This window comes from Trachemys scripta, chromosome 5, assembly GCF_013100865.1.
Source record: "Trachemys scripta elegans isolate TJP31775 chromosome 5, CAS_Tse_1.0, whole genome shotgun sequence".
Taxonomy (NCBI): domain Eukaryota; kingdom Metazoa; phylum Chordata; order Testudines; family Emydidae; genus Trachemys; species Trachemys scripta.
This window is the reverse complement of record NC_048302.1, coordinates 121,825,902-121,849,913: the sequence shown is the minus strand read 5'-3', so window position 1 is coordinate 121,849,913 and position 24,012 is coordinate 121,825,902. Positions and strand designations below refer to the sequence as shown.

The 24,012-nt window shown below is 43.0% G+C and overlaps 1 long non-coding RNA gene across 1 annotated transcript; it reads left to right on the top strand.

The window, feature by feature from the left end:
• Positions 1–1,048: 1,048 nt before the first annotated feature.
• LOC117878463 lies at positions 1,049–7,472 on the top strand. Its single transcript, XR_004645985.1, has 3 exons — positions 1,049–1,159; positions 1,315–1,472; positions 7,384–7,472. It is a non-coding gene; the product is annotated as an uncharacterized LOC117878463 (long non-coding RNA).
• Positions 7,473–24,012: the final 16,540 nt, after the last annotated feature.

Genomic DNA, 24,012 nt, shown 5'->3' with positions numbered 1-24,012 from the left:
GAGTGATTTACTCTGGGAAGCTGAAGGAGACAAGGGTAGGAAGTGGTCCAGTGCAGCAGCTTAGAACCACAAGATGTTGGATGTAGCTGTCCACCTTTGGGCCCTGGACTTGAGCCCAGAGGAGAGGGTGGGCCTGGCCTCCCCTACCCACTCCAAGAGGACAATACTACAACAGTAGCTTTCACCTCTGGTGAGAGACCAGCTGGAAAAGACTGATTGTTCACGGGCCCAGTCCTCAAAGCCCCTGTGCTAAAGGGGAGGACTGGAAACCCCTGGGGTGGAGGTGCTGACGGACAGGACAAGACTGGACTATACTTCAAGGGGGAGACATCCTGCTAACCACTGTCTGACCATAAGGCAGCATTGTTGATGGTTGTGCACCTTCTACACAGGTCCATTAACAGAAACTCAGATCCAGAGTTGGCTTTGGATTATGAACTCCCCCAAAACTCAGGGTGTTTATCTCTGGGATATTGGCTTGGGGCCATCCATGTGACCTTCTGTGATTCTATGTCCGATCCATGGAAACTGGTTGGAAGGCGTGATTCATCTGGTTGACTCACATTCACTTCTGTTGGCCATAAGGAGTGGGTTTATGACTAGTGTTGCTTGTTAAGCACTGATGACATGCCCTGCCTATTACTAGACACAGAACAGAGTCTTTGCCACAAAGAGCAAGAGTTGGATACCAGGTGCCTGATTCTGCTCCAGCTGAAATCCTGCTGTAAATGTCTTGCAGCTAAGCATGGGTTAGGAGCTGCCCATTTCAGCATAGCCACATTTTGGAATAAAGGCAACAATCCAAAAATTCATAAATATCTTTGTTATAGTACGTGGTTGCAGCAGTTGCTGAAGTGTGCCAATGTATGTCCATGGGAGTAAGTGACCATCCAAGAATGGAGGCAATTAGTAAACAAAGCAGCTACCATATGTCCTGTCGCTGCTCCTTTAAATCTTCTCCTCGCCTTGGCAGCTCAGTTCTTATATGTTGCTATAGTGAATCTCCATGGCAATGACCCTAATCAGTGAGAGGGGGAATGCAGGGGACGCATGCTCAGTATGGCTGCAGTGGTTCCCTTAGCTGCTTGCTACTGCCATTTCCAAGGTTCTGTCACAAAAGACAGAGGAAGATCAGGCACTTAGCAAAATAGTAGTTTGGGTGAGTTTCATTTCCAAGTGCATGGCCCGTGGCTGCAATGGGGTGTGTGTGTGTGTGTGTGCATGTGTACCTAAGGCTGTCATTTCACATCTGCTTCATGAGGCTGAATGTGCTGGGAGCGAACAATTGATCTTTCCTATTTCTTCTTGTTTCAGGCTGGGAAGGAAGCTTTAATTCTTGATGATAATAATGGCGTCTCCTTCTGTCTGGAGAGCGATGTGGATGGCAATCCAGTTAATTTCAGTGGTTGGCCTATTGAGTGTGAAGCTGGTCGGGGCCAGTCAAGAATCTGGGAGTGTCATTCCAGCAGAAAGTATGTACCCCTGCCACGCTATGGTGGCTCGGCTTCAGAAGCCGAATCTGCATTGTTTACGTACATCACTTCATCCAGTGAACGCTCAAATTTCATGAGCTCCATCTGTAGGCTGCCCTTCTGCTAGGAAGTGCAAACTGGTTTGTAACACACCAGGAAAGTAAATGAAATTTTTGCATTATTATTATTTCATTAGCACTTATTTGAAAACAAATTAACTACTAAATATTTATGTGACGTTATCTTATATCTGTATAGTCTTAGGTCATTTTTGTTTTCTTCCAGGTCTGCAAGAAGATACTCTAGGTGTGCAATTGTACACATGAAATCCTTACTGGTTACTGTTACAGGCAAACTGTTGCTTAGTTCTGCTAGGGTGTTGCAGGCATGTTTTTTATGTCTTTTGTTATTTGGTTGGAACAAGGTATTTTAATTAATTTTTTAATTAATTAATGGAGATATCCTATCTCCTAGAACTGGAAGGGACCTTGAAAGGTCATCGAGTCCAGTCCCCTGCCTTCACTAGCAGGACCAAGTACTGATTTTGCCCCAAATCCCTAAGTGGCCCCCTCAAGGATTGAACTCACAACCCTGGGTTTAGCAGGCCAATGCTCAAACCAGTATATTCGGCTGGATTCATCTTTGGTGTAACCCCAGTGGATTTACACAAAGGAATTTGACCCACAGAGTTTAACCCTGAAATGCATGTGGAATTCTGGAATTGCACTGCTGTACATCAGCGCAAAATATTAAAATGTGAGGTAGTGGCCTGAGCACAGATCTGGGAGCCAGGAACTCCCAAGTTCGAATCCCAGCTTTAGCACTGACTGCTTTGGGCCAGTCACTGGTTCCATTTCCCCCAGTGAAATGAGGAGGATAATTGTAACAGAGATGATGTGAGGATGTTTTGAGAAGATAGTGTTGTAAAGTGTTTTGACAATGAAAAGTGCTCCGGAAGCGCAGAATGGCCACTCCCTAGAGCGATAAAAATATGAGGTAGCTCTCACCCAGAGTTTTAAAAAGAGTGGAAGGTGACTGCATAAATAAAACTGGTCCCTGAACATAAATCAATGTTAGATTTTATCACAGCCATCTCCGTCCATTCTCCTGACACCAAAGCTTTTAATTCAGAAGTCCATTTGGTCACTGCATTTTACTTTCCTGGGATAACATAGCTGCTTTTCAGATGAACCCTTGGTACCTACACAGGACTAGAGGGTAATGTCCCAGTTCTGTTCTTTTCTGTTCTAGTCTAATCTTTATTAGAGAGAGAGTGTTAAATTCTATTTTTCTTGTTCTATTCAGACTCTTCTACTGCCCTCATCATCGTAGTATCCGAGTGCCTTCCAGTAGCGCATTAATCGACTTGACTAACATCTGGCAAACATGGTTCATTCTTTCTATCACCCTCTGACCAGAGAGAAAATTGTAGGGGTTTTTAAATTAAATGTGCCCTGTGCTATGTGTTTATATTAGCAAAGGTGGGGCAAACAAGTGCGCTTTGCACATTGAATGGAAGGTAGTGAAGTGTTGTAGTGGTTCTTTGTTCGTGGCAGTTCATTCCCCAGTTGAGGGCTCCTGACTCCTTCACAGGTGCTCTCCCCCTGTGTGGTAGAGAGTTCTGTTCAACAGCACTGTCAACCACGCTCCTCAACCCTGAGCTTTTAGATACCCTAGGCCCAGGCTGTTGAGCACTTTGAAGATTCAGAACGAGGCCTTTGCCTTTGACATAATATGGTATGGGAAGAAGCCAGTGCAGTGCGTGGAAGACAGGTCTGATGTGCTCCTGTAGCTGGTGCTGCTGAGGAGAGGAACTGCTATATAGGTTCTAGCTGGCGTTTCCTGAGGGCTCGCAACATTTTTCCCAGGTAGACGGCATTGCTTGCCCCAGTCCAGCTGGGGATTGAGAAGGGTGCGTATAACTGAGGGCAGGTCATTGTCTGTCAGGACAGCTATAAATGGTAGAATGCTTTGCTTGTGATGCTGCAATGTCAATTAATGCCAGTGAGGAATCCAGGGGCATCCCTGAGTGAATTGTTGGTGAATATCTTTAACCAAAGGAGACTGTACTGTGGCTGCAAACTACTCAAAGTGCTTTCTTTTGCCCACTTCCTTAAGTTCTGTCTTGCTTGGGTTCATCTTCAGCCAGCTGTTCTACATCCGTGAGCTGAGCTTGCCCAATCTTGACAGTAGTGGCATGGCTGTATGGGATGAAGGATAGGTAGAGCCATGTGCCACCTGCGTATTGTTAGCACCTAAGTGCATGTCATCTGACCACTTCACCTGGTGGCTGCATGTAGATGTTGAATAGGCCTGACGAGAGTGTTGACCCTTGAGGAACCCCACAAGTGAGGGGTGTGATGGTGGAGGTGTTAAATTAGTATGGGCCCTACCTTTAAGTTTTGTCAAAGAAGAGGGGGGCCGGGAAGGGAGGCTTACCAAACTTAATAAACTCAGTGCAGGAGAGCATTTGCACTCCTTGCTGCTGCAAGTGAGAACAAGGACACTGGCAGATAGTTCCTGCAGTGTGGGAATCCTGCCAGCCAAGACCTCATGCTTCAGGTCAGGCCTGGGAGATGCATGATGCAGGCCTGGGAGATGCATGATGGAGTGCAGTTTGCTATTGCTATGAGCAGGAGCACCATGTAGCTTCCAGCTAGTGTGTGCTGCTGACTGCAGTACACATAAGAGTGCTCTAGCGAATACCAGGCACTCCCTAGCTGGCAGACTACACCCTCTTGGGCAAGTGAATTTACTGGTCCTGCCTAGAGTTCTCTTGACCTTCTCTTGCTATACCTTGCCCTGCTGTTTGGGGTGGAAGGAGGCTATAGATGCTCGATCCTGTTTCCCACTTTGCTCACAAGTGAAGCAGAGAGCAGGACCTAGCTGGTTATGAATAGTAATTAGCAATGAATAATCAGTACCTTGTACTTAATGCTTAACGTCTGCAAAGGACTATGCAAACATTAAACAATATCAATGTTTTTAGAATAGTTTTCTTTAAATGTTAATGAAAACCAATTTTTTTTAAAAATGTAAACCTCCCCTGTTGTGTTTATAACCCGAACACAGCAATCTTGTGCTTGTGCAGGAGAGCTTGAAAATGGGAACCAGCCAGTCTAGTTTCACAGTCCAAGCTGCATAAAATGCAAAGAGTAAATAAATTGCACATGTAACGGAAAGTAAATTAGACTTCTGAAATTATTTCAGTTTCGGTCGTTTACTAGGAGGACGGCAGGAACACAAGCAAGGCATTGTACAATTTCCATGCAGGCAGGATCCATTTAAATTTATACTAGAATCTTGAGTGTTCTTGTTCTGCTAATCCACAAACCCGTTAAATCTTCCCCCCAAAATGCCAGCTGGTCCCCACTCCTCAGAAAAGATTGAATAGCAGATTCAGAATGTTGTACTGAGCTCTCGTGTGACTTAGAGGTCATCGCTCTGGCAAAATATACTACAGTACGCCTACGTGCATCCTACAAATCATTACACACAATTAAAACAGTCCTGCCCTTGTTTGTTTGCTTAGGGTGAAATTTGCCTCTGTGCTGAGGGACAGCACAAGGCTGATGCTCCACGTTCAGGGTGTAACTGGGGGTTAAGTGGCACATAGACCTTGAGCTGACCCTCTTCAGAGGTGAATTTCAGCCTCACTCTAGCACACATCTTTGGGGAATCTTCACTGTCTCCCAGTCTTCAGAGTGAGGTTCTGAAAACTAATGCCCATCAGTTTCCACCCTGCACGCTGATGGTTTCTGTGAGGGGCGTAGTCAGCATTTGACTGCAGATTGCAGTGTCACTTCCTTATGCAGACAGACAGGTGTCTCATCTTGAGATGAGCATTTCCTACTTTCATTTTTGCACCACCAAGTTCTGATGATGTAAATGTTTTAGTGACCATAACTTCAGCTTGGGCAGCTCCTTACCGTACCGAGTCATCACAAGACTCTCTTACAAAAGACATGCAGTAATTTAAGAAAGTAGGCTGCAATGCCAAGCTAATGATATGTTCACTGATAAAAGATGAGAAAAGCCAGTCTTCTTTCTGTTGGTTCTCATTCAGTGCTCAGCAGTTAAAATGATTAGACCAGAAATCTTTTAAAAAATCCCATTTGTTTAAACCATTCCAAATCTGAGTTAATTTAAAGGCTGGCTCATAGCCAGCCCCTCTCCACCACTCAACCCCGCCCTGGAGAACAATGCCTTTGCTGCTTGTCATTTATAGGGGAATGCCTCTTAATGCAGTAATGTCTATGCCTGGCATGTTTCAAATGCAAGAAGTCGTCCTCTGCAAAAAGGATCGAGAAAAATGGAGAAGAGTTAGAAATTTGAGTTCATATCATAGGACAGCAACAACGGAGGTTTAGAAAAATAGGATCTCTGAGGAAAGATTAAAAGAATATGCACTGTTGATGTCTTGCCTTAGTCTCGCTCTAGACTGATGTCCACATATGTACAGATGTGCTATAAAGAGAACAGTTCATTCTCATCACAATTATCCACCTTAATCAATAAGAATACAACTATAAATTACAGACAATAAAATGTGTTAATTTAGAAAAATATTCATATTGCAGTAGATAGTTATAAATTGCCAAGGTGTTGAAAAGCTTTAGTGGTAGCCTTTCTTTAACACTACAGAAGATATTCAACTATCAGAAATGCTTGAGACACAATGATATCCTTCCTGATTAGGTGGAAGAGGGAAGGAAAAAAAATGTCATAGAAGTGTCTTGCTGGGTCCAGAATGGGGATGGGGTAAAGGCAGTTTCCAGCTATCTGAGTCTCCCCAATTCAAAGCTCAGTCAGACAGGAGGATCAGTGTGTAACAACATGAGGTGTGCTTGCTCACCTCATCCACACAACCAAGGCACTCGTTTGGCTTCTGCTGCAAGTTAGGGGAGTCTCAGGGCTGCTGGAACTTCTCCAAAGGGCTATTATGCCTGCTGTGGATTGACGGAGCACAGAAGTGCTTTGGTTACATCCCTCTCTTCATCCCTCTTTTGATACGCTCCCTACACCAGGAGGCCACAACTGGGTGACAGCTACACCTGCCCTGCACCACCCAGGGACTCCCCCACCTGAGGTTCTTGTCAGCTATGGCTAAGGCAGCTTTCCGACCACTTTGCATTGTCAGAGCAGCACAAAGGGGCTGTATGGGCCAGGATCTGGTCCCCTTTCTCTGGGAGTGGATGCTCTGTTATCACTGTACATCACAATCTCCTTATTTCCTGTTTATCCAGGGGTTGCAGTTTTATATGGTGTATTTCCCTCAGAGGGCAGGCTTTCTTAATTCATTGATCAAATGCAGGAGACTGAGACCTAGATCAGTGTTGGGTGGGCAGTGTCGGTGCTCGTCCATCAGGGGCCCTAAGCAGGAATATTTTTGCCCCTCCCCCCCACAACATGACAGCAGGAGAAAGGAGGAAAACCCAGATTTGGCATTCTCCCTCGCCAAGACATGCTCTGAACAAATAACTTGTCCGTATCATTTCTGGAACCACTGAAAATGTCTCCATAGTGTCTTGTCCTGCAGGGAGCTGACCCGTTCATGTGAGGGTCTGAGTGCTTTCACTCCAGGGAAGTGAATGGGAGTTGACGGCACGTGACACCAGGGTCAGGTTCTTCAACAGCACGGTCCAGGTTTTAAAAAGCAGGTGTGCAAAAACGTGCATGTACTTTTGCAATGACATGCGAACAGGGGATTTGCACATACAAGCATATACTTTTGTATAGGCACAGCCCCATCCTGTACATGCACACAGGCATTTTGTGTGTGCAACCCAGGCACATTCACTTTATTAAATGCACTTTTCTCGGAAATACAAGATCATATTTTCTCTTGGAATTGCCATGATATCAATTCTGTGCCATTTCAGTGATGTCTTTCTACTGCAACCTTTCCCAGGTCGTCCCTGCGTCGACTGCCATGCGTTTGAATTCATGCAGAGGGCCCTGCAGGATTTAAAGAAGACTGCGTACAATCTAGACACACGGGTAGGTGTTACCTTAGAAATGATACTTAGGCTTAATGTACCAACTCGCCCTGACTGAGCAAAGCTGACATAACATCTTTTGCTGACTGATTTTCATTTCAAACAAATAGGACTGTACTGGGGTCAAGCAGAGATTAGTAGATTTTAAGGCCAGAAGGGACCATTATGACCATCTAGTCTGATTTTCTGCATTACACAGGCTAGAAAACGACAGCAACTGGTTCCTGCATCTAGCCCACATAGGGAGAAGGAGAAGAGGAGAGGAGAAGCGTAAGAAGGGTGACTTTCCTTTCCCATCACAATCATAGAAATGTAGGGCTGCAAGGAACCTTGAGAGGCTATCCCCTTGTGCTGAGGCAGGACCAAGTATACCTAAACCAGGGGTGGCCAAATGTACTCCGAGCCGCATATGACACTCTTCAGACATTCGAGAGCTGGGGGGCACCAGCTGAGCTTGGGGCTTCAGCCCTGCTCTGCTGAAGCCCTGAGCCCCGGCAGGTGCGCCCCATGCGGCTAAAGCCCCAAGATTCCCCTCCCCACTGGTAACGCATGGGGGAGGCAGGTTGGGTCAGGTGGCCCCCCCCCAGCTTTTTGCCTGGGTTTGCTGGCCCCGTTCGGTCACATGGTGCCGCTGTGCCCCCTCCATGCACGGCAGTTGCCGGAGCCAGCAAGCTGGGGGCTGCGGCCATGGGGAGAGGCAGCGGCAAACAGCTGGGAGCTGCAGGTAGAGCCGCTGCTTTTGCTGATGCCTCTTCCTGGAACTATAGCAGCAGCCCCTCCCTGCAGCTCTCTGCCACTGCCTCTCCACCTGGAGTTAACATCTGGGAGCTGCAGGGAGGGGCCGCCGAGGGTAAGGGGGGCATGCCTTGGGGGCATGACAAGCTATTGGGGGGCCAGACCTTTAAATTGTGCCCCCAACTCTCAGCAGGCACCAGTTGTCTCTGGCAGAACTTGACCCCCTGAGCTTGCCCCTCCCCCCCCATGTCTGGTGGAGAATGGGGAAGCGTGGGGGGCTCCGTGAGCTGCCCTTTCAACTGTAAAAGAGCCGCGAGCCATGGTTTGGCCACCCCTGACCTAGACCATTGCTGAGCGGTGTTTGTCTAGGTTTTCCTCACAGGGCTGGTTTTCTGACCTTTTCTGTTGCTCTCCTCTTGACTCACCACAATTTGTCCAAATTTTCCTTAAAGTGTGGTGCCCGGAACTGGACACAGTGCTCCAGCTGAGGCCTCACCAATGCCGAGTAGAGGGGGACAATTACCTCCCATATCTTACACATTCTGGGGTCTGTATGTATCTGCCTCATATTATTGGCTCATATTCAATTTATGATCAACTATAATCCCCAGATCCTTTTCAGCAGTACTACCACCTAGCCAGTTATTCCCCATTTTGAAGTTGTGCATTTGATGTTTCCTTCCTAGATGAAGTATTTTGCACTTGTCTTTATTGAATTTCATCTTGTTGATTTTGGACTAATTTGTCAAGGCTGTTTGAATTCTAATCCTGTCCTCCAAAGTGCTAGCAACCCCTCCCAGCTTGGTGTCATCTGCAGATTTTATAAGCATAGTCTCCACTCCATTATCCAAGTCATTAATGAAAATATTGAGTAGTACTGGAGCCAGGACAGACTCTTCCGGGATCCCAGTAGATATGTTCTCCCAGTTTGACAGTGAACCATTGATAACTACTCTGAGTATGATTTTTCAACTAGTTTTACATCCCCTTATAATAATTTCATCTAGACCACATTTCCCTAGTTTATCTACTAGAGCAAGAACCAGAGGAAATTAGGTTGATTTGATATGATTTGTTGTCAAATTCATGATGGCTATTACTTATCACCCTATTATCCTATAGATGTTTACAAACTGATTGCTTAATCATTTGTCCAGTATCTGTCCAGGTATTGAAGTTAGACTGATTGATCTATAATTCCCTGCATCCACTCTGTTCCCCTTTTTAAAACTAGGTTCTTTGTTTTCCATTTTCCAGTCCTCTGGGACCTCACCATTCCTCCGCGAGTTTTCAAAGATAATTTCTAACAGTTCTGAGATTGCTTCAGCTAGTTCCTTAAGTACCTAGAATGAATTTCAAAAGGCCCTGCTGACTTGAAAACATCTAACTATTATTTAACCTGTTCTTTCCCTATTTTGGTTTGCATTCCTTCCCACGTTATAATTAACCTTTTTAATGAAGACTGAAACAAAACAGGCACTGAACATCTTAGCCTTCTTGATGTCCCCCATTATTAGCTCTCCTTCCCTTCTAAGCAGAGGACCTACACTTCCCTTCATCTGTCTCTTCTTCCTAATGTATTTATAGAACCTTTTCTTGTTGCCTTTTATGTCCCTTGCTAGGTGTAACTCATTTTGTGCCTTAGCCTTTCTGATTTTGTCCCTATATGCTTGTGTTATTCTTTTGTCCTCCTCCTTAGCAATTTTTTGTAGGATTCCTTTTTGATTGTCAGTCACCACTCAGCAATGGCTGTTACCAGGACAGCAGCAGAAGGTGGAAAGTGGAGAGAGATAGTATAGCAGCACTGACAAAAGGGAATGGGAGCACAAAGGAGGAGGAAAAGCTTATGTGGTGTCACATTTGCACCCATCATTGGTGCCAGCTCATAATAAACCAGCTTAAACAGCTCACATGGGTGCAAAAGCATTCTGATTGCTTTGCCGATGGCATGGTCAGGTACAATTTATGACATGCGTGGGTTTTCGTGTTCGGGTTGGTTCACATTAGAACTTTGAACTGGTTTAACGCAATCAGGTTAGTTAAATTTGGTGCAAAACCCAAACATAGATGCACTTAGGGAAATGTGCACTGATATAACCTAAGGCATGAATTTAAACAGATATCATAGAACCATAGCAACTCCCTGTGCAGATGCTCTCATTTCCGCATCAGAGTGGTCTTCTCGGTTTAGCTTAAGTTGTTTGGGAACAGGTTTAAATTAATCTGAACTAAGAGCATCTATACAGGAGTTTGCACTGGGTATAACTATATTGGTGTAAAAACTGATTTTAAATTAAATTGGTGCCACTTTCCTGTGCAGACAAAGCCTTAGATTGTATTAACTGTTAAACTGGTTTAGCCTGTGTCAAATTAAGCTAAAATTGATTTAAACAAGGGTTAAACCATTTTAAGTATGTCTGTCTACCTTAGGGGTTTGCGCCAGTTTAACTAGATCAATTTAAAACTGATCTAGCTGAACTGGTGCAGGTTTTCTAATGTGGACCAGAATTTGTGTTTGTTTTATTTCAGTCTTTTTAAAATCTCTGGGAGCCATTTATGGGGATAAAATAATAACATGAGATATATCCTTCGCGTAGTGTTTCATGTCTCGGATGGCAAGGAGACCCAAACTCATATTATTTTGTCATTATAAATGGCTCCACGAAGTAAACAACAAAAACAAAACAGCGCTATTCAAAATATAAACATAGAGCCCAATGCCAGGGAATTGGGCTTGGTTTGGGTTCCTGCAGAACCAGAATACAAAGCCCTAGAATACAGAAAATCAATGCATGATCGATTTACCATTGTTAACAATGAATATGGATATTAATCCAGAAGCATGAATGGACACATCTGAACAAGATGGAATTTATGAATTTAAAATGCACAACACTCTGTACATGCTGTCAGAAGGGAAAAGTAATTATTATGTACTAAAGCACCTCTCTGTGTGCATTATCTGAAATTTCTTCTGTTTACCTATGAGCTCAATAGCCACGGCCAAGCATGAGTTTTACACAGCTTCCACTGTCCAAAGCTATTCAGTACTTTTGATCGTTGCGGTGCCTTTGGCCAATTAGAGATTATAGCCACCTGTTTCTTTAAGGTCATGGTCTGCTGAAATCATCATTCACAGCTGGTCAATCTGTAGAACTGTAAACATAGCAAACAAGACTATTTCCTTGCTCTGCCACTGCTTTCTGTGACCTTGGGCAGTCACAGAAGGCCCAAATCTGTGAGGTACTGGTTGTAGCCTGGAAAGTCCTGAGTGCCCTCAGCTCCCACTGATCAGCAAACTGATCATGTCTGGATTCTTTGTACATTACGGGCTACATTTCAGCTCCGACATTGGCATTAAAATAATAATACCTTACCACTTACTAGTGGTGTAACAATGAATATGGTTATTCCAGTGCAAACCCCTGTGGAGCTTATGCCAGAGGGAGGGAGGGGGGAGGAGGAGTAACGCAGGTGTGACCAATATGTATTTTACTTGGGGTGAGGCTACACTGCTGCAAGCCCTGCTTTGTACCGATGCAGTATGCCTGCATTAGGGGTTTCCACTGCAATGATGTAGTGACACTAGCGCAAATTGCCTTAATGCAGACAGGGCCTTATGGGGAAGAATAGGAAGAGATAACCAAGCGCTATCTAAGTTACAACTGACAGATTCCCATTGAGTTTTGACGAGATAAATCTCAACAGGACGTTGATAGAGCTCTTGCTTACCATGTACAACGAGACTTTCAGCAGTGCAGTTTTACTACTCTCTGCGTGGCGAGAAAGGAGGATATCACCATTACCAGGAAAGAAGAAAGGCTGCCAAAGATATGAATGAGTCTTACTGACCCTCTTGTGTCTGATCTTTCGCCATTGACGTTAACGAGAACTTTTGCCTTTGATTTACACAGGATCGGTCCCTCTAAGCGAGGCAGATCTAAAAATACTAGCTGAAATCCTCCACAGGGTGTCCCTACTAGTGGGTCTGGATTAGACTGTGCCCTTGAAAGCATAAGTGACCTCCATGTCTCCATGTCTGCTGACGGTAGGACACAAGAAGTAATGGGCTTAATCTGCCACAAGGGAGATTTAGGTTAGATATTAGGAAAATCTTTCTAACTATAAGGATAGTTAAGTACAGGAATAAGTTAAGTACAGGAACCATTGGAGGTTGTGGAATCCCTATCACTGAAGGTTTCTAAGGATAGGTTGGACAAACACCTGTCAGGCACAGGCATCAACTTTTGTTGGAGCTGGTGGGTGCTCGCACCCCCCCGTCCCCGCCCCGCACCCATTGGATCCCTCCCCAAATCCCCACCCTGGCCCCGTCTCTTCCCCAACCTTGCTGCGTCTCTCCTCCCTCCCAAGCTTGCCCCGTGAAACAGGTGTTTTGCAGCGCAAGCGCTGGGAGGGAGGGGGAGAAGCAGGCCGCGGAGGCTGCTCAGGGGAGGAGGCGGAGGTGAGCTGAGGCAGGGGGAGGGGTGGGGCGGGGAGCTACCAGTGGGTGCTTTGCACCCACCAATTTTTCCCTGTGGGTGCTCCAGCTCCGCGGAGTCGGCGCCTATGCTGTCAGGGATGGTTTAAGTGTATCTAGTCCTGCTTCAGTGCAGGGGGACGGACTAGATGATCTTTCAAGGTGCATTCCACATTCCTATGATTCTATTTGCATTATAGGAGTCAAATGGTGACTAATAATGGGAACAAACTACCCAGGGAAGTGGTGGGTTCTCCATCTCTTGAAGTCTTCAGATGAAGACTGGCTGCCTTTCTCAAAGATGTGGCTTAGTCATTTACAGCTTAATGGGATCAATACAGGAGGTAACTAGGTGAAATTCCATGGCCTGCGTTATACAGGAGATCAGACTAGATGACCCAACTGTCACTTCTGGCCTTATGAAAATTTCACCCTCAATTATCCTTATTCCAAGTCAGCGTTTGGCCCACCTCATCTTTTTGTGAAGTTTTACGCCAAATTAATTTAATGTAATAACTCTAAATATTCAGAATACCTTTTACAAGAGCACGGCCTGCAGAGTAATGTTCTTTTAGGGGACTCCTGGGACCAACGGTGGCATTGATGGGGATCTTTTTGCATTCGTTAGCCTTTGAGATTATTTTTGAACACTCCCGGATCAGCCCTTCCAGCTTGTATAAGGACCTAGAGACTCATATAGGAAGCATGTGGTGGGAATGCCAGGGCGTTGCTCCTACACAAGTATTCAAATCCAAAGAGCTGCTGTGGTGCTAAAATAATCTTATGTTGTCTGCTAGGCTTATGACAACAAGAATGTTCACCTCACACAGCTCTGAATCACACAAAGAGCGTTGTTTAATGACACACGCTGCAGCAACAAGCCAATAATTGAAAGCAAACAGGAAAAATGAGCAAGCCTTCCGTTCTAATGTCAAGGTGAAAGGCAAAGCTTGTGCGTTTAAAAGAAAAAGGGGTCGGGGGAACATAGGAGGGGAAAGCAGTCGAATCCCAAATCAGGAAGAGTGGTGTTTACCCTGTGCAGAGAGCTAGCACAAAGCCAATGTGCTATTTAAGCCTACAAAAAACAGGACTTCCGTTAGAGTTAGAACATGAGCTTGTCTCTCTGCACAAGGGTGAATTTCACCCTGAAATATGTCTGAACTGGAGTTTGTGGTCCATTATTATTATTTATATTACCACAGTGCCTATGAGACCCTGTTGTGCTAGGCACTGTACAAATACAGAATAAAAAGACAGTCCCTGCCCCAAAGACCTCACAATTTAAGTATAAGACAAAAGAGACAACAGGTAGAAACAGACAGACAGCGGGAGCACAAGAGAACAATGAAGCAGTTCTGGTCAGCCTGATAGGCAGTGATTTTAGCACAGCAGCTGCCTACCTAATGTGAAAGGTTTTTTTGTAGGCATCAGGGCAAAGGAGAGTTGACTGGTTAAAGGTCCTGTTAGTTCATTCAGGTTATTAACTCAAATTAATGAACACCTTATTGAAAATGCCAGAACACAAATGTTTGTGGTTTACCTTAACCAATCTGGATAGGCCTTGTGCTGGCTCTCTACGTCAGGGCGAATTTCACCCTTCCTGATCTGGGATTGGATTTAGCCTAAGGTAAACCATGAAAGGTTAGTTACATTCAGCAAAAATGTTTGTGAAGTGTCCAGACACTATTGTCTTCGCTATCTGGAGTTAGTGCCAACAGTCATGATTTTATCGCAATTCCTGTGATATTTGCTCTGAAAGCCCCAGCTTTTGTAGTGATGTGAGTAGGTGGGAATTTCAGCTTTTATTTTTTTTTTTAAAGTACGTTTCTAACCCTCATGGTTACAGAGAAAAGCTTTCAGAGTGGTAGCCGTGTTAGTCTGTATCAGCAAAAAGAACGAGGAGTCCTTGTGGCACCTTAGACGCTAATACATTTATTTGGGCATAAGCTTTCATGGGCTAAAGCCCACTTCATCAGATACATGCAGCGGAAAATACAGTAGAAAGATTATATATATATATATACACACACACATACACACACAGAGACCATGAAAAAATGGGGGTTGCCTTACCAACTCTAACGAGACTAATCAATTAAGATGGACTATTATCTTCAGGAGGAAAAAAACTTTTGTCGTGATAATCGTAACCCTTAAAAGCACCAAACCAAAAAGTCAAATAAAGACATTTGTTTGTTTGGTTTGTTTTAATCTTGATTTTTTGAGCTAGTCTCCTGAGTTTTGAGAGTCTGACTCATGATTTCTGAGCACTTGGGTTTGGCAGTACTGTAACTGGCAATAAATTAACTCGAGTTAAAACAGGACCACAAGCTTTAGCCCAGACCTACCTTGAAAGGGTCCAGATTCAGAAAAGATGGGGCAGGGAAGTTAAATTGACAGCCCCAAAGAATTCAGTGGAGTTGTTCTGGATTTACAGGCGTGTAGCTGAGAGCAGAATTGGACCCTTAGCACAGTAACTGGTACTATTAAATTATACAGTTCTGGGCACTTCAGTAGTTGATGTCTTCCTGTTAAGTGGAAGGAATTAAGAGTGTAACTGAGTGGAGTTTTGCCCAGCATTAATAAAAGACACTTCAATAAATTCTGACAATCTAACCCCTTGAGGTTAACTGTGAAAGTGAAAACATTAAAACCACCAAATATTTCCATGCAGTTTAGTCTTTATTCCTCAGTTCTGAACATGCTTATTATGTACCAGTTTGCCAGGTAAGTCACCATATAAACCAGCTATAATAACCATGATTTCTCATTCCACAAGGCACCCTGACAATCGCAGTGCTGAGGGATTAGATCTAATCAATTATATATTCCTTTAAAGTGATATATTAAATTCCATGATTTAATGTTCTTTTGCAGACAGAAACCCTCCTCCTGAGAGCAGAAAAGAGAGGCCTATGTGATTGCTTTCCTGCGATGCACTGAAATGAGCACTGGGACATGGCCAATGGACATTATTCATTTTAAAAGTGCTATTGAATAAACTACGGACAGATTTATTGAGTACAGGTTGTGAGCATATGTCACAATGTAAGGAAAACATTGTTTTCATCTGTACAGATTCAGCTGAGTTAGACCTTTTTTGCTTTGACATAGTTGATCATTACTGAATCTCTTGTCACACATGCTGAAATGTCAAAGAAGAAACAGTGCCAAAGTTGCACTTCTAGGATTTATGTAACAATAGATTTGCATTATTCTGAAATGTCAAGTCAAGTTTTGCCCTTGGACGTTCAGGCCAGGTCTTCTGCCGATGTAAATTGGCATAGGTCCACTAAAGAACTACACCAGTTCATACCAACTGGGGATGAGACCTCAAGGGGTTTCCATTGGCTTTACTGATGACTCATGATGGGTGTATCCAATGTCAAAATATGACCCTACACATCCAAAAGCAGCTTATTCTACAATGAGCTCAGCTAAAGAGTTATCCACAAAACGTCATAGTTTTATGTAGAAAATAATGGTTAACATTTACTGCTTTGCAGTGTGACTAAAGCAGTTATCTATCATATTAATATACCAGTTGTATCAGTATCTAGTACAGGGGTCGTCAACCTTTCAGAAGTGGTGTGCCGAGTCTTCATTTATTCACTCTAATTTAAGGTTTTGCGTGCCAGTAATACATTTTAACGTTTTTAGAAGGTCTCTTTCTATAAGTCTATAATATATAACTAAACTATTGTTGTATGTAAAGTAAATGAGGTTTATAAAATGTTTAAGAAGCTTCATTTAAAATTAAATTAAAACACAGAACCCCCCTGGACCGGTGGCTAGGACCCGGGCAGTGTGAGTACCACTGAAAATCAGCTCGCGTGCCGCCTTCGGCATGCATGCCATAGGTTGCCTACCCCTGATCTTGTATGTTATACAGTTATTTGTATCTCACACCACTAACTTCTTCAGAGCCATACGGTAGATCTGATCTTGGGGTTTGTTTTTTTGGCGGGGGGAGAGGGAAGTAATCAGCAACATTAGCAATCACATGAATGCTGCCTGGCAGCTTAACAGGATGTACCTGCCAAAACTCTTTGAAGAAGTGTCCTTTATTAAGCAAACCCTGTATTGGATTGAACCATTCTAGCTTACCTTCTTCAGATGGTTTTGGCAGAGGTGCTACACAATGCCTATGCCTCACTTAAGTCCCCTGTAAGTCCTATTTTGCGGAATTAAGTGGCACTTAAGTTGTGCATAGCTTTTGAGTGGGCCTTCTGAATGGGCATGAATTTCACCCTAGAGTTGCAAGGTGTTGATTGTTTCCTGCCTGGTGATCCTGCTAAGTGCCTTCAGCTCCCCACTGCAGTCAGTGGGAAACAAGGGTGCGCAGGACCTCTCAGGAGACTTGCAGCAGCTGGCCATGTTACTCCTTTAAACCTTGCAAGGGAAATATGATTCCTTTTCAATTCTTTCACTTCCATTTTGTTTGCCAGACAAATCTCTTGTAGAAAATAATAAACTTTCTCTAGGGTTCTGAAAACCATCTTGTAGAATTAATAGAGAATTATATCCTGGCTATAGAATGCTATAAGCTGGTTTACAAGTTCTATAGAAAGGACAGTATTCTCTGTGTGAAATGACCCAGGTTTTCAGAGTAATATCTATTCATTCTTATTGTTTAATTTCTATTGAATTCAATAGCACCTTTCCAGAAGTGACTGACAGGTTACTGTCGGGCTACTCAGGAACGGTGGCGCTTCTACTTTTTTTCCTTAATGAAACAATTAGCTTTGAAACATTTATCATCATACATATAAATTGGGTTACAAGCAGTGTCCGAATTGCTAAACATTTTGGCAAAACTGGAGGATGAGGTGTTCTAAGGACAACACACGCAGGCTGTAATTATAAAACCAAGCTGGGGCTCAAGTCCTGACAGCTTGCAGGAGGCATCCTGTAAACAATTTCCAGGGTGATATACCTGACTCATCCGAGACCCTGCCGCCAAACACCAACATCCTGTTGAACATCTCCAGAAGCTGCATTTACAACAGCCAGTAAACAGAAATGACTCAGTGTCTAAATTCATTATCAGTGGTGGAGGACCTTATGTGCTGTGGCTCTCTTGGGCCTGATCCTGCAGTCCTTCATCAGTTTGGATGAAATTCAGCCCAGTGGGGAAAGCCAGCTGTAGATCTGTGCATCATTCTGTGCATCATTTAAATCCTCCTTAAGATGTGGGGCTCAGGTGGGATTTAAATGGATCAACCTTGAGCTGGGCTGGCTTTCTGTATGGGGTGGATTTCACCCTGTGACTTCAGTGGGAGTTTTGCCTGAGTAAAGACTTTAGGATTGGGCCCCACATTCTCCAGGGAAAGGAAAGCTTAAACCTCCTCTCACTCTCCATTATAGGTGTGAATCATGCCTTGAACTTTGTGGTATTCTAGAGAAGCCACTTGTGCAAATTATCAGGGACCAATATTTACCAAGCCTCATGTGCAGATCGCTCCCGTGAAATCAGGAAGAGTTTTGTATGTAATAAGGGCTGCAGGACCAGGTTATAAAATAGAAAATTATTTCTAATCTCATTGCACCGTGCTCTAAAGTAGTTCACCATAGCTAGTGGGTAGCTGTAGATGTCTCTGTTACAGATCACATATTTTTCGACAGGCAGAACAAATTGGGTGAAACCCACCCCTGTGCAGAGAGACAGCACAAGGTCAATGCACCACTTAACTCCCACTTGGACTTGAACTTGGACTTCAGTGGCCTTGTGCTGACGCCTGCACAAGGGGTAAATTTCACCCTGTATGCATCATTGAACCTGTGGATTTCCTAGCACAGCCTCACCCTTTAGGGAGTGGGGGTAAATATAGTATCTATGGCTTTGTATGAATATCTTGCATGCTTATTACTGTCACAACAACTTAAAGAGTCTGGAAAGTCCTATAAGCAAATAATATTGTTTGGTATGTCATGCATTGCATTTAGAAAGTAGTCGATAGCATTTGAATTTTCACATATGCAGCGTATCGTGAGTTAGAAGCAGAGTGAATAATAGGTGGATGTTTCCCATATAGAATTCATTGCAAGTTCACAGCTGTGACGGTAGCCATTATGTTATATGTACTTCTCATTGTCTATAACAATAAAAGATGAGCTGCATTACAGCACTTAATGTGCCTTTTTATTGCTTTGGAAAATTGCATACATATGCAAAAATAAATACTGTCTATTAATTAAGAAAAAAATCTGCAGTGGAGTTAAGAGTCATGTATTGTGCACTGTATTTAAATACCCGCTATTGTTGCTTATGAAAAAACATAATTCGTTCACTCTAGTTTAAAATTTAAATTACGGTGAGTCATTTTATGTCTTTGAGGGAATTTCCGCATCCTTAATGGATAAAATGCAAGTTTCTTATCATTAGCAAGGGTGTTTGGGCTAGTGATTTGAATGTGGGGCTGGGAGTTAGGCACTTCTGAATTCTAAGTCTGGCATGTTCAAATAGCTTGAATGCCATGAATACGTGTTTCTGTTCAGGCTGAAATAAGTATCCATATCTGCTTAATTTTTGAACCCAGTGGCCCAAATTCTACCCTCACCTGCCAATGTGTGTGCAAAACTACAGCTTGGATTTCGTAAGGTGGCCTCGTTTTATTTTAAAAGGATTGACGGGGACACCATTTTGAAAGTCAAGCTGTTGCATCCTGTTCCTAGAATTCTAAAATGTGAAGTGCAGAGCTGAAGTATTTTGATTCCAAATCCCCATAACACATGTTACAATTTACTTTGTATTTCTCACTATGATCGAGTTGGCTTCAGGACTTCAATCCAATCTGTTGTGTAAGTGCGTGCTATGTATGATTCATAGATTCATAGATTATAGGACTGGAAGGGACCTCGAGAGGTCATCGAGTCCAGTCCCCTGCCCGCATGGCAGGACCAAATACTGTCTAGACCATCCCTGATAGACATTTATCTAACCTACTCTTAAATATCTCCAGAGATGGAGATTCCACAACCTCCCTAGGCAATTTATTCCAGTGTTTAACCACCCTGACAGTTAGGAACTTTTTCCTAATGTCCAACCTAGACCTCCCTTGCTGCAGTTTAAACCCATTGTTTCTGGTTCTATCCTTAGAGGCTAAGGTGAACAAGTTCTCTCCCTCCTCCTTATGACACCCTTTTAGATACCTGAAAACTGCTATCATGTCCCCTCTCAGTCTTCTCTTTTCCAAACTAAACAAACCCAGTTCTTTCAGCCTTCCTTCATAGGTCATGTTCTCAAGACCTTTAATCATTCTTGTTGCTCTTCTTTGGACCCTTTCCAATTTCTCCACATCTTTTTTAAAATGCGGCGCCCAGAACTGGACACAATACTCCAGCTGAGGCCTAACCAGAGCAGAGTAGAGCGGAAGAATGACTTCTCGTGTCTTGCTCACAACACACCTGTTAATGCATCCCAGAATCATGTTTGCTTTTTTTGCAACAGCATCACACTGTTGACTCATATTTAGCTTGTGGTCTACTATAACCCCTAGATCCCTTTCTGCCGTACTCCTTCCTAGACAGTCTTTTCCCATTCTGTATGTGTGAAATTGATTTTTCCTTCCTAAGTGGAGCACTTTGCATTTGTCTTTGTTAAACTTCATCCTGTTTAACTCAGCCCATTTCTCCAATTTGTCCAGATCATTTTGAATTATGACCCTGTCCTCCAAAGTAGTTGCAATCCCTCCCAGTTTGGTATCATCCGCAAACTTAATAAGCGTACTTTCTATGCCAATATCTAAGTCGTTGATGAAGATATTGAACAGAGCCGGTCCCAAAACAGACCCCTGCGGAACCCCACTCGTTACGCCTTTCCAGCAGGATTGGGAACCATTAATAACAACTCTCTGAGTACGGTTATCCAGCCAGTTATGCACCCACCTTATAGTAGCCCCATCTAATTTGTATTTGCCTAGTTTATCGATAAGAATATCATGCGAGACCGTATCAAATGCCTTACTAAAGTCTAGGTATACCACATCCACCGCTTCACCCTTATCCACAAGGCTCGTTATCCTATCAAAGAAAGCTATCAGATTGGTTTGACATGATTTGTTCTTCACAAATCCATGCTGGCTGTTCCCTATCACCTTATCACCTTCCAAGTGTTTGCAGATGATTTCCTTAATTACTTGCTCCATTATCTTCCCTGGCACAGAAGTTAAACTAACTGGTCTGTAGTTACCTGGGTTGTTTTTATTTCCCTTTTTATAGATGGGCACTATATTTGCCCTTTTCCAGTCTTCTGGAATCTCTCCCGTCTCCCACGATTTTCCAAAGATAATAGCTAGAGGCTCAGATACCTCCTCTATTAGCTCCTTGAGTATTCTAGGATGCATTTCATCAGGCCCGGGTGACTTGCAGGCATCTAACTTTTCTAAGTGATTTTTAACTTGTTCTTTTTTTATTTTATCCGCTAAACCTACCCCCTTCCCATTAGCATTCACTAGGTTAGGCATTCCTTCAGACTTCTCGGTGAAGACCGAAACAAAGAAGTCATTAAGCATCTCTGCCATTTCCAAGTTTCCTGTTACTGTTTCTCCCTCTTCACTAAGCAGTGGACCTACCCTGTCTTTGGTCTTCCTCTTGCTTCTAATGTATTGATAAAAAGTCTTCTTGTTTCCCTTTATTCCTGTAGCTAGTTTGAGCTCATTTTGTGCCTTTGCCTTTCTAATCTTGCCCCTGCATTCCTGTGTTGTTTGCCTATATTCATCCTTTGTAATCTGTCCTAGTTTCCATTTTTTATATGACTCCTTTTTATTTTTTAGATCGTGCAAGATCTCGTGGTTAAGCCAAGGTGGTCTTTTGCCACATTTTCTATCTTTCCTAACCAGCGGAATAGCTTGCTTTTGGGCCCTTAATAGTGTCCCTTTGAAAAACTGCCAACTCTCCTCAGTTGTTTTTCCCCTCAGTCTTGATTCCCATGGGACTTTACCCATCAGCTCTCTGAGCTTCCCAAAATCTGCCTTCCTGAAATCCATTGTCTCTATTTTGCTGTTCTCCCTTCTACCCTTCCTTAGAATTGCAAACTCTATGATTTCATGGTCACTTTCACCCAGGCTGCCTTCTACTTTCACATAGAAATAATGTGAAAATATATGTGAAATAATAAATAGAAGTCTTGTCTTTTCTGAGCAGAAAGGAAGGTCTTTCATCATCTTAAAAGCACTCTGGCACTAAAGATAGATGCTGTCTACAGCACATGTTGCTGAATATGACCAGTCTTCTGACTACGGATACTGCAACATACTTTTACTATGCCATGTATTATAGATGGGAACAGGATGCCGATAATTCTAACTTTTCTCAAGAGGGAAGAATCGCTCTAGAACAGGGGTTGGCAATCTTTCAGACGTGGTGTGCTGAGTCTTCATTTATTCACTCTAATTGAAGGTTTCGCGTGCCAATAATACATTTTAACGTTTTTAGAAGGTCTCTTTCTATCAGTCTATAATATATAACTAAACTATTGTTGTATGTAAAGTAAATAAGGTTTTTAAAATGCTTAAGAAGCTTCAATTAAAATTAAATTAAAATGCAGATCCCCCCAGACCGATGGCCAGGACCCAGGCAGTGAGAGTGCCACTGAAAATCCGCTCGCGTGCCGCCTTCGGCATGCGTGCCATAGTTTGCCTACCCCTGCTCTAGAATGTTAGTAAGGAATTCAGGCTGTATAAAAACATGAAGAAAGTGAGGTGTCACTACAGATCTACATTATATGCAAAGCAGCATCGGTGTTATAACAAACCTGTCTTCTGTGAGGTTTCCTTCCTTTTCTTTTTAATTACTGTAAATAGTGCTCCTGTACCGCATTGGTCAGACACAGGAGGGAATTGTACAGGCCAGGGTTTAATGGGGTACAGTGTAGCACAAATAAAAACTCTGCTGTAGTGGGGCAGAGGGGTTAGTGGACTGACCAACAGTCTGGGCTCCAGGAACTCTTGAGTTCTAATGATCCTCCTTTGCCTACGCCTAAAGAACATTCAATAGGAGCTGCAAGTGCTCAGCGCCTCCTAAATTAGGACATTTATTTGTGTGTCTAAAGGAGTAATTAGGGGCCTAGTCAAGCCAATAGGAGTATTTCCACTGACTCCAATGGGCTCTAGGTGCCTAGCTTTAGACATCCAACTTTGAAAATATTGGCTTTAACATCTCTGGGCCAAATTCATCTCTGATGGAACATCACTTAGTAGGATGAATATGGCTCTGTGTGTCTCACTTGCCCCATGTGTTAAGAGGGAATAAGTATCTTTGTAGAAAGAAATACCAGAGTAATTGCCCAAAGCAGGGATGTATCACTATTGTAAGGTGGAGTCTTTTGACTCTAGAATGCTATAATGCTTCTTTTTGAAGGGGAATGTTGTAGGGACTGCTTAACTAATGTTTGTACAGTGCATTGAAGATGTAAAGTGGAAAGTATTATAATGCCTTTCAGTAGTTTTATGAAATTACTTTGATTTTTTATAGTGGGTGAATAATGAAAAATCTTTTCTTGAAATATTGGTTTGAATATTTAAATGAATTTGCCTCAGCTGTCTCCATGTTCCTTTCTTGTTTGAACATTCACATGGTTAAATGTCACTACCACAAATGGACGCAACAGCAAATTTTCAGATTGCTTTTTGCTTTCTGGAGTGATTCACAGCAGAAACCTGAGGCTAAGGTTCTAATAATTGAATGAGGGACCAGACACTATACCATGTGATTTATGTAACCAATCATAACTAAATGGCACACCCAGAATTGCAAGTCCTAGAGCAAATAAGACACACACAAAAAATTATTCAATAATTTTGAATGTGTTGAATAAGTATGAAGAATAAATTGCAGAAAATTGCACCCTGTTTAGGGACATTGTGCAACCAAAACAGAGAGAAAAGCTATCAAATAAATTTAACATAAATACATTCTTTCTTGCAGATAATTAGCTCTACTCCAGCCATTACAAAAGCACACCCTCCAGAGAAGCATTGTGATGGCAATTGGGATTAATTTATACTAGAACAAGCTTACAGAGGGCCTGATTCAAAACCCATTGAAGAAGTCAATGGAAAGACTCTCAATAACTTTAACAAGTTTTGGTCATGCCCTGCTTGCAGAACTCTGTATCAGCCAGCATGAAAAGTGAGCATTGAAGAGAAGGATAAATGTAAGTTAGAAAAAAAGAGACAGGTAGTTAATGGCTGGGAATGTGTGTAAATAATGTGGACTCATGAAGAATGTATGGAGAAAAATCCCAAGCAGCAAGGGACCTAAATTATATTATGTTCATCTGCAATCTTCAGAAATTTCCTTGTGCACAAGAGGGCTTCCTGAATTGTCT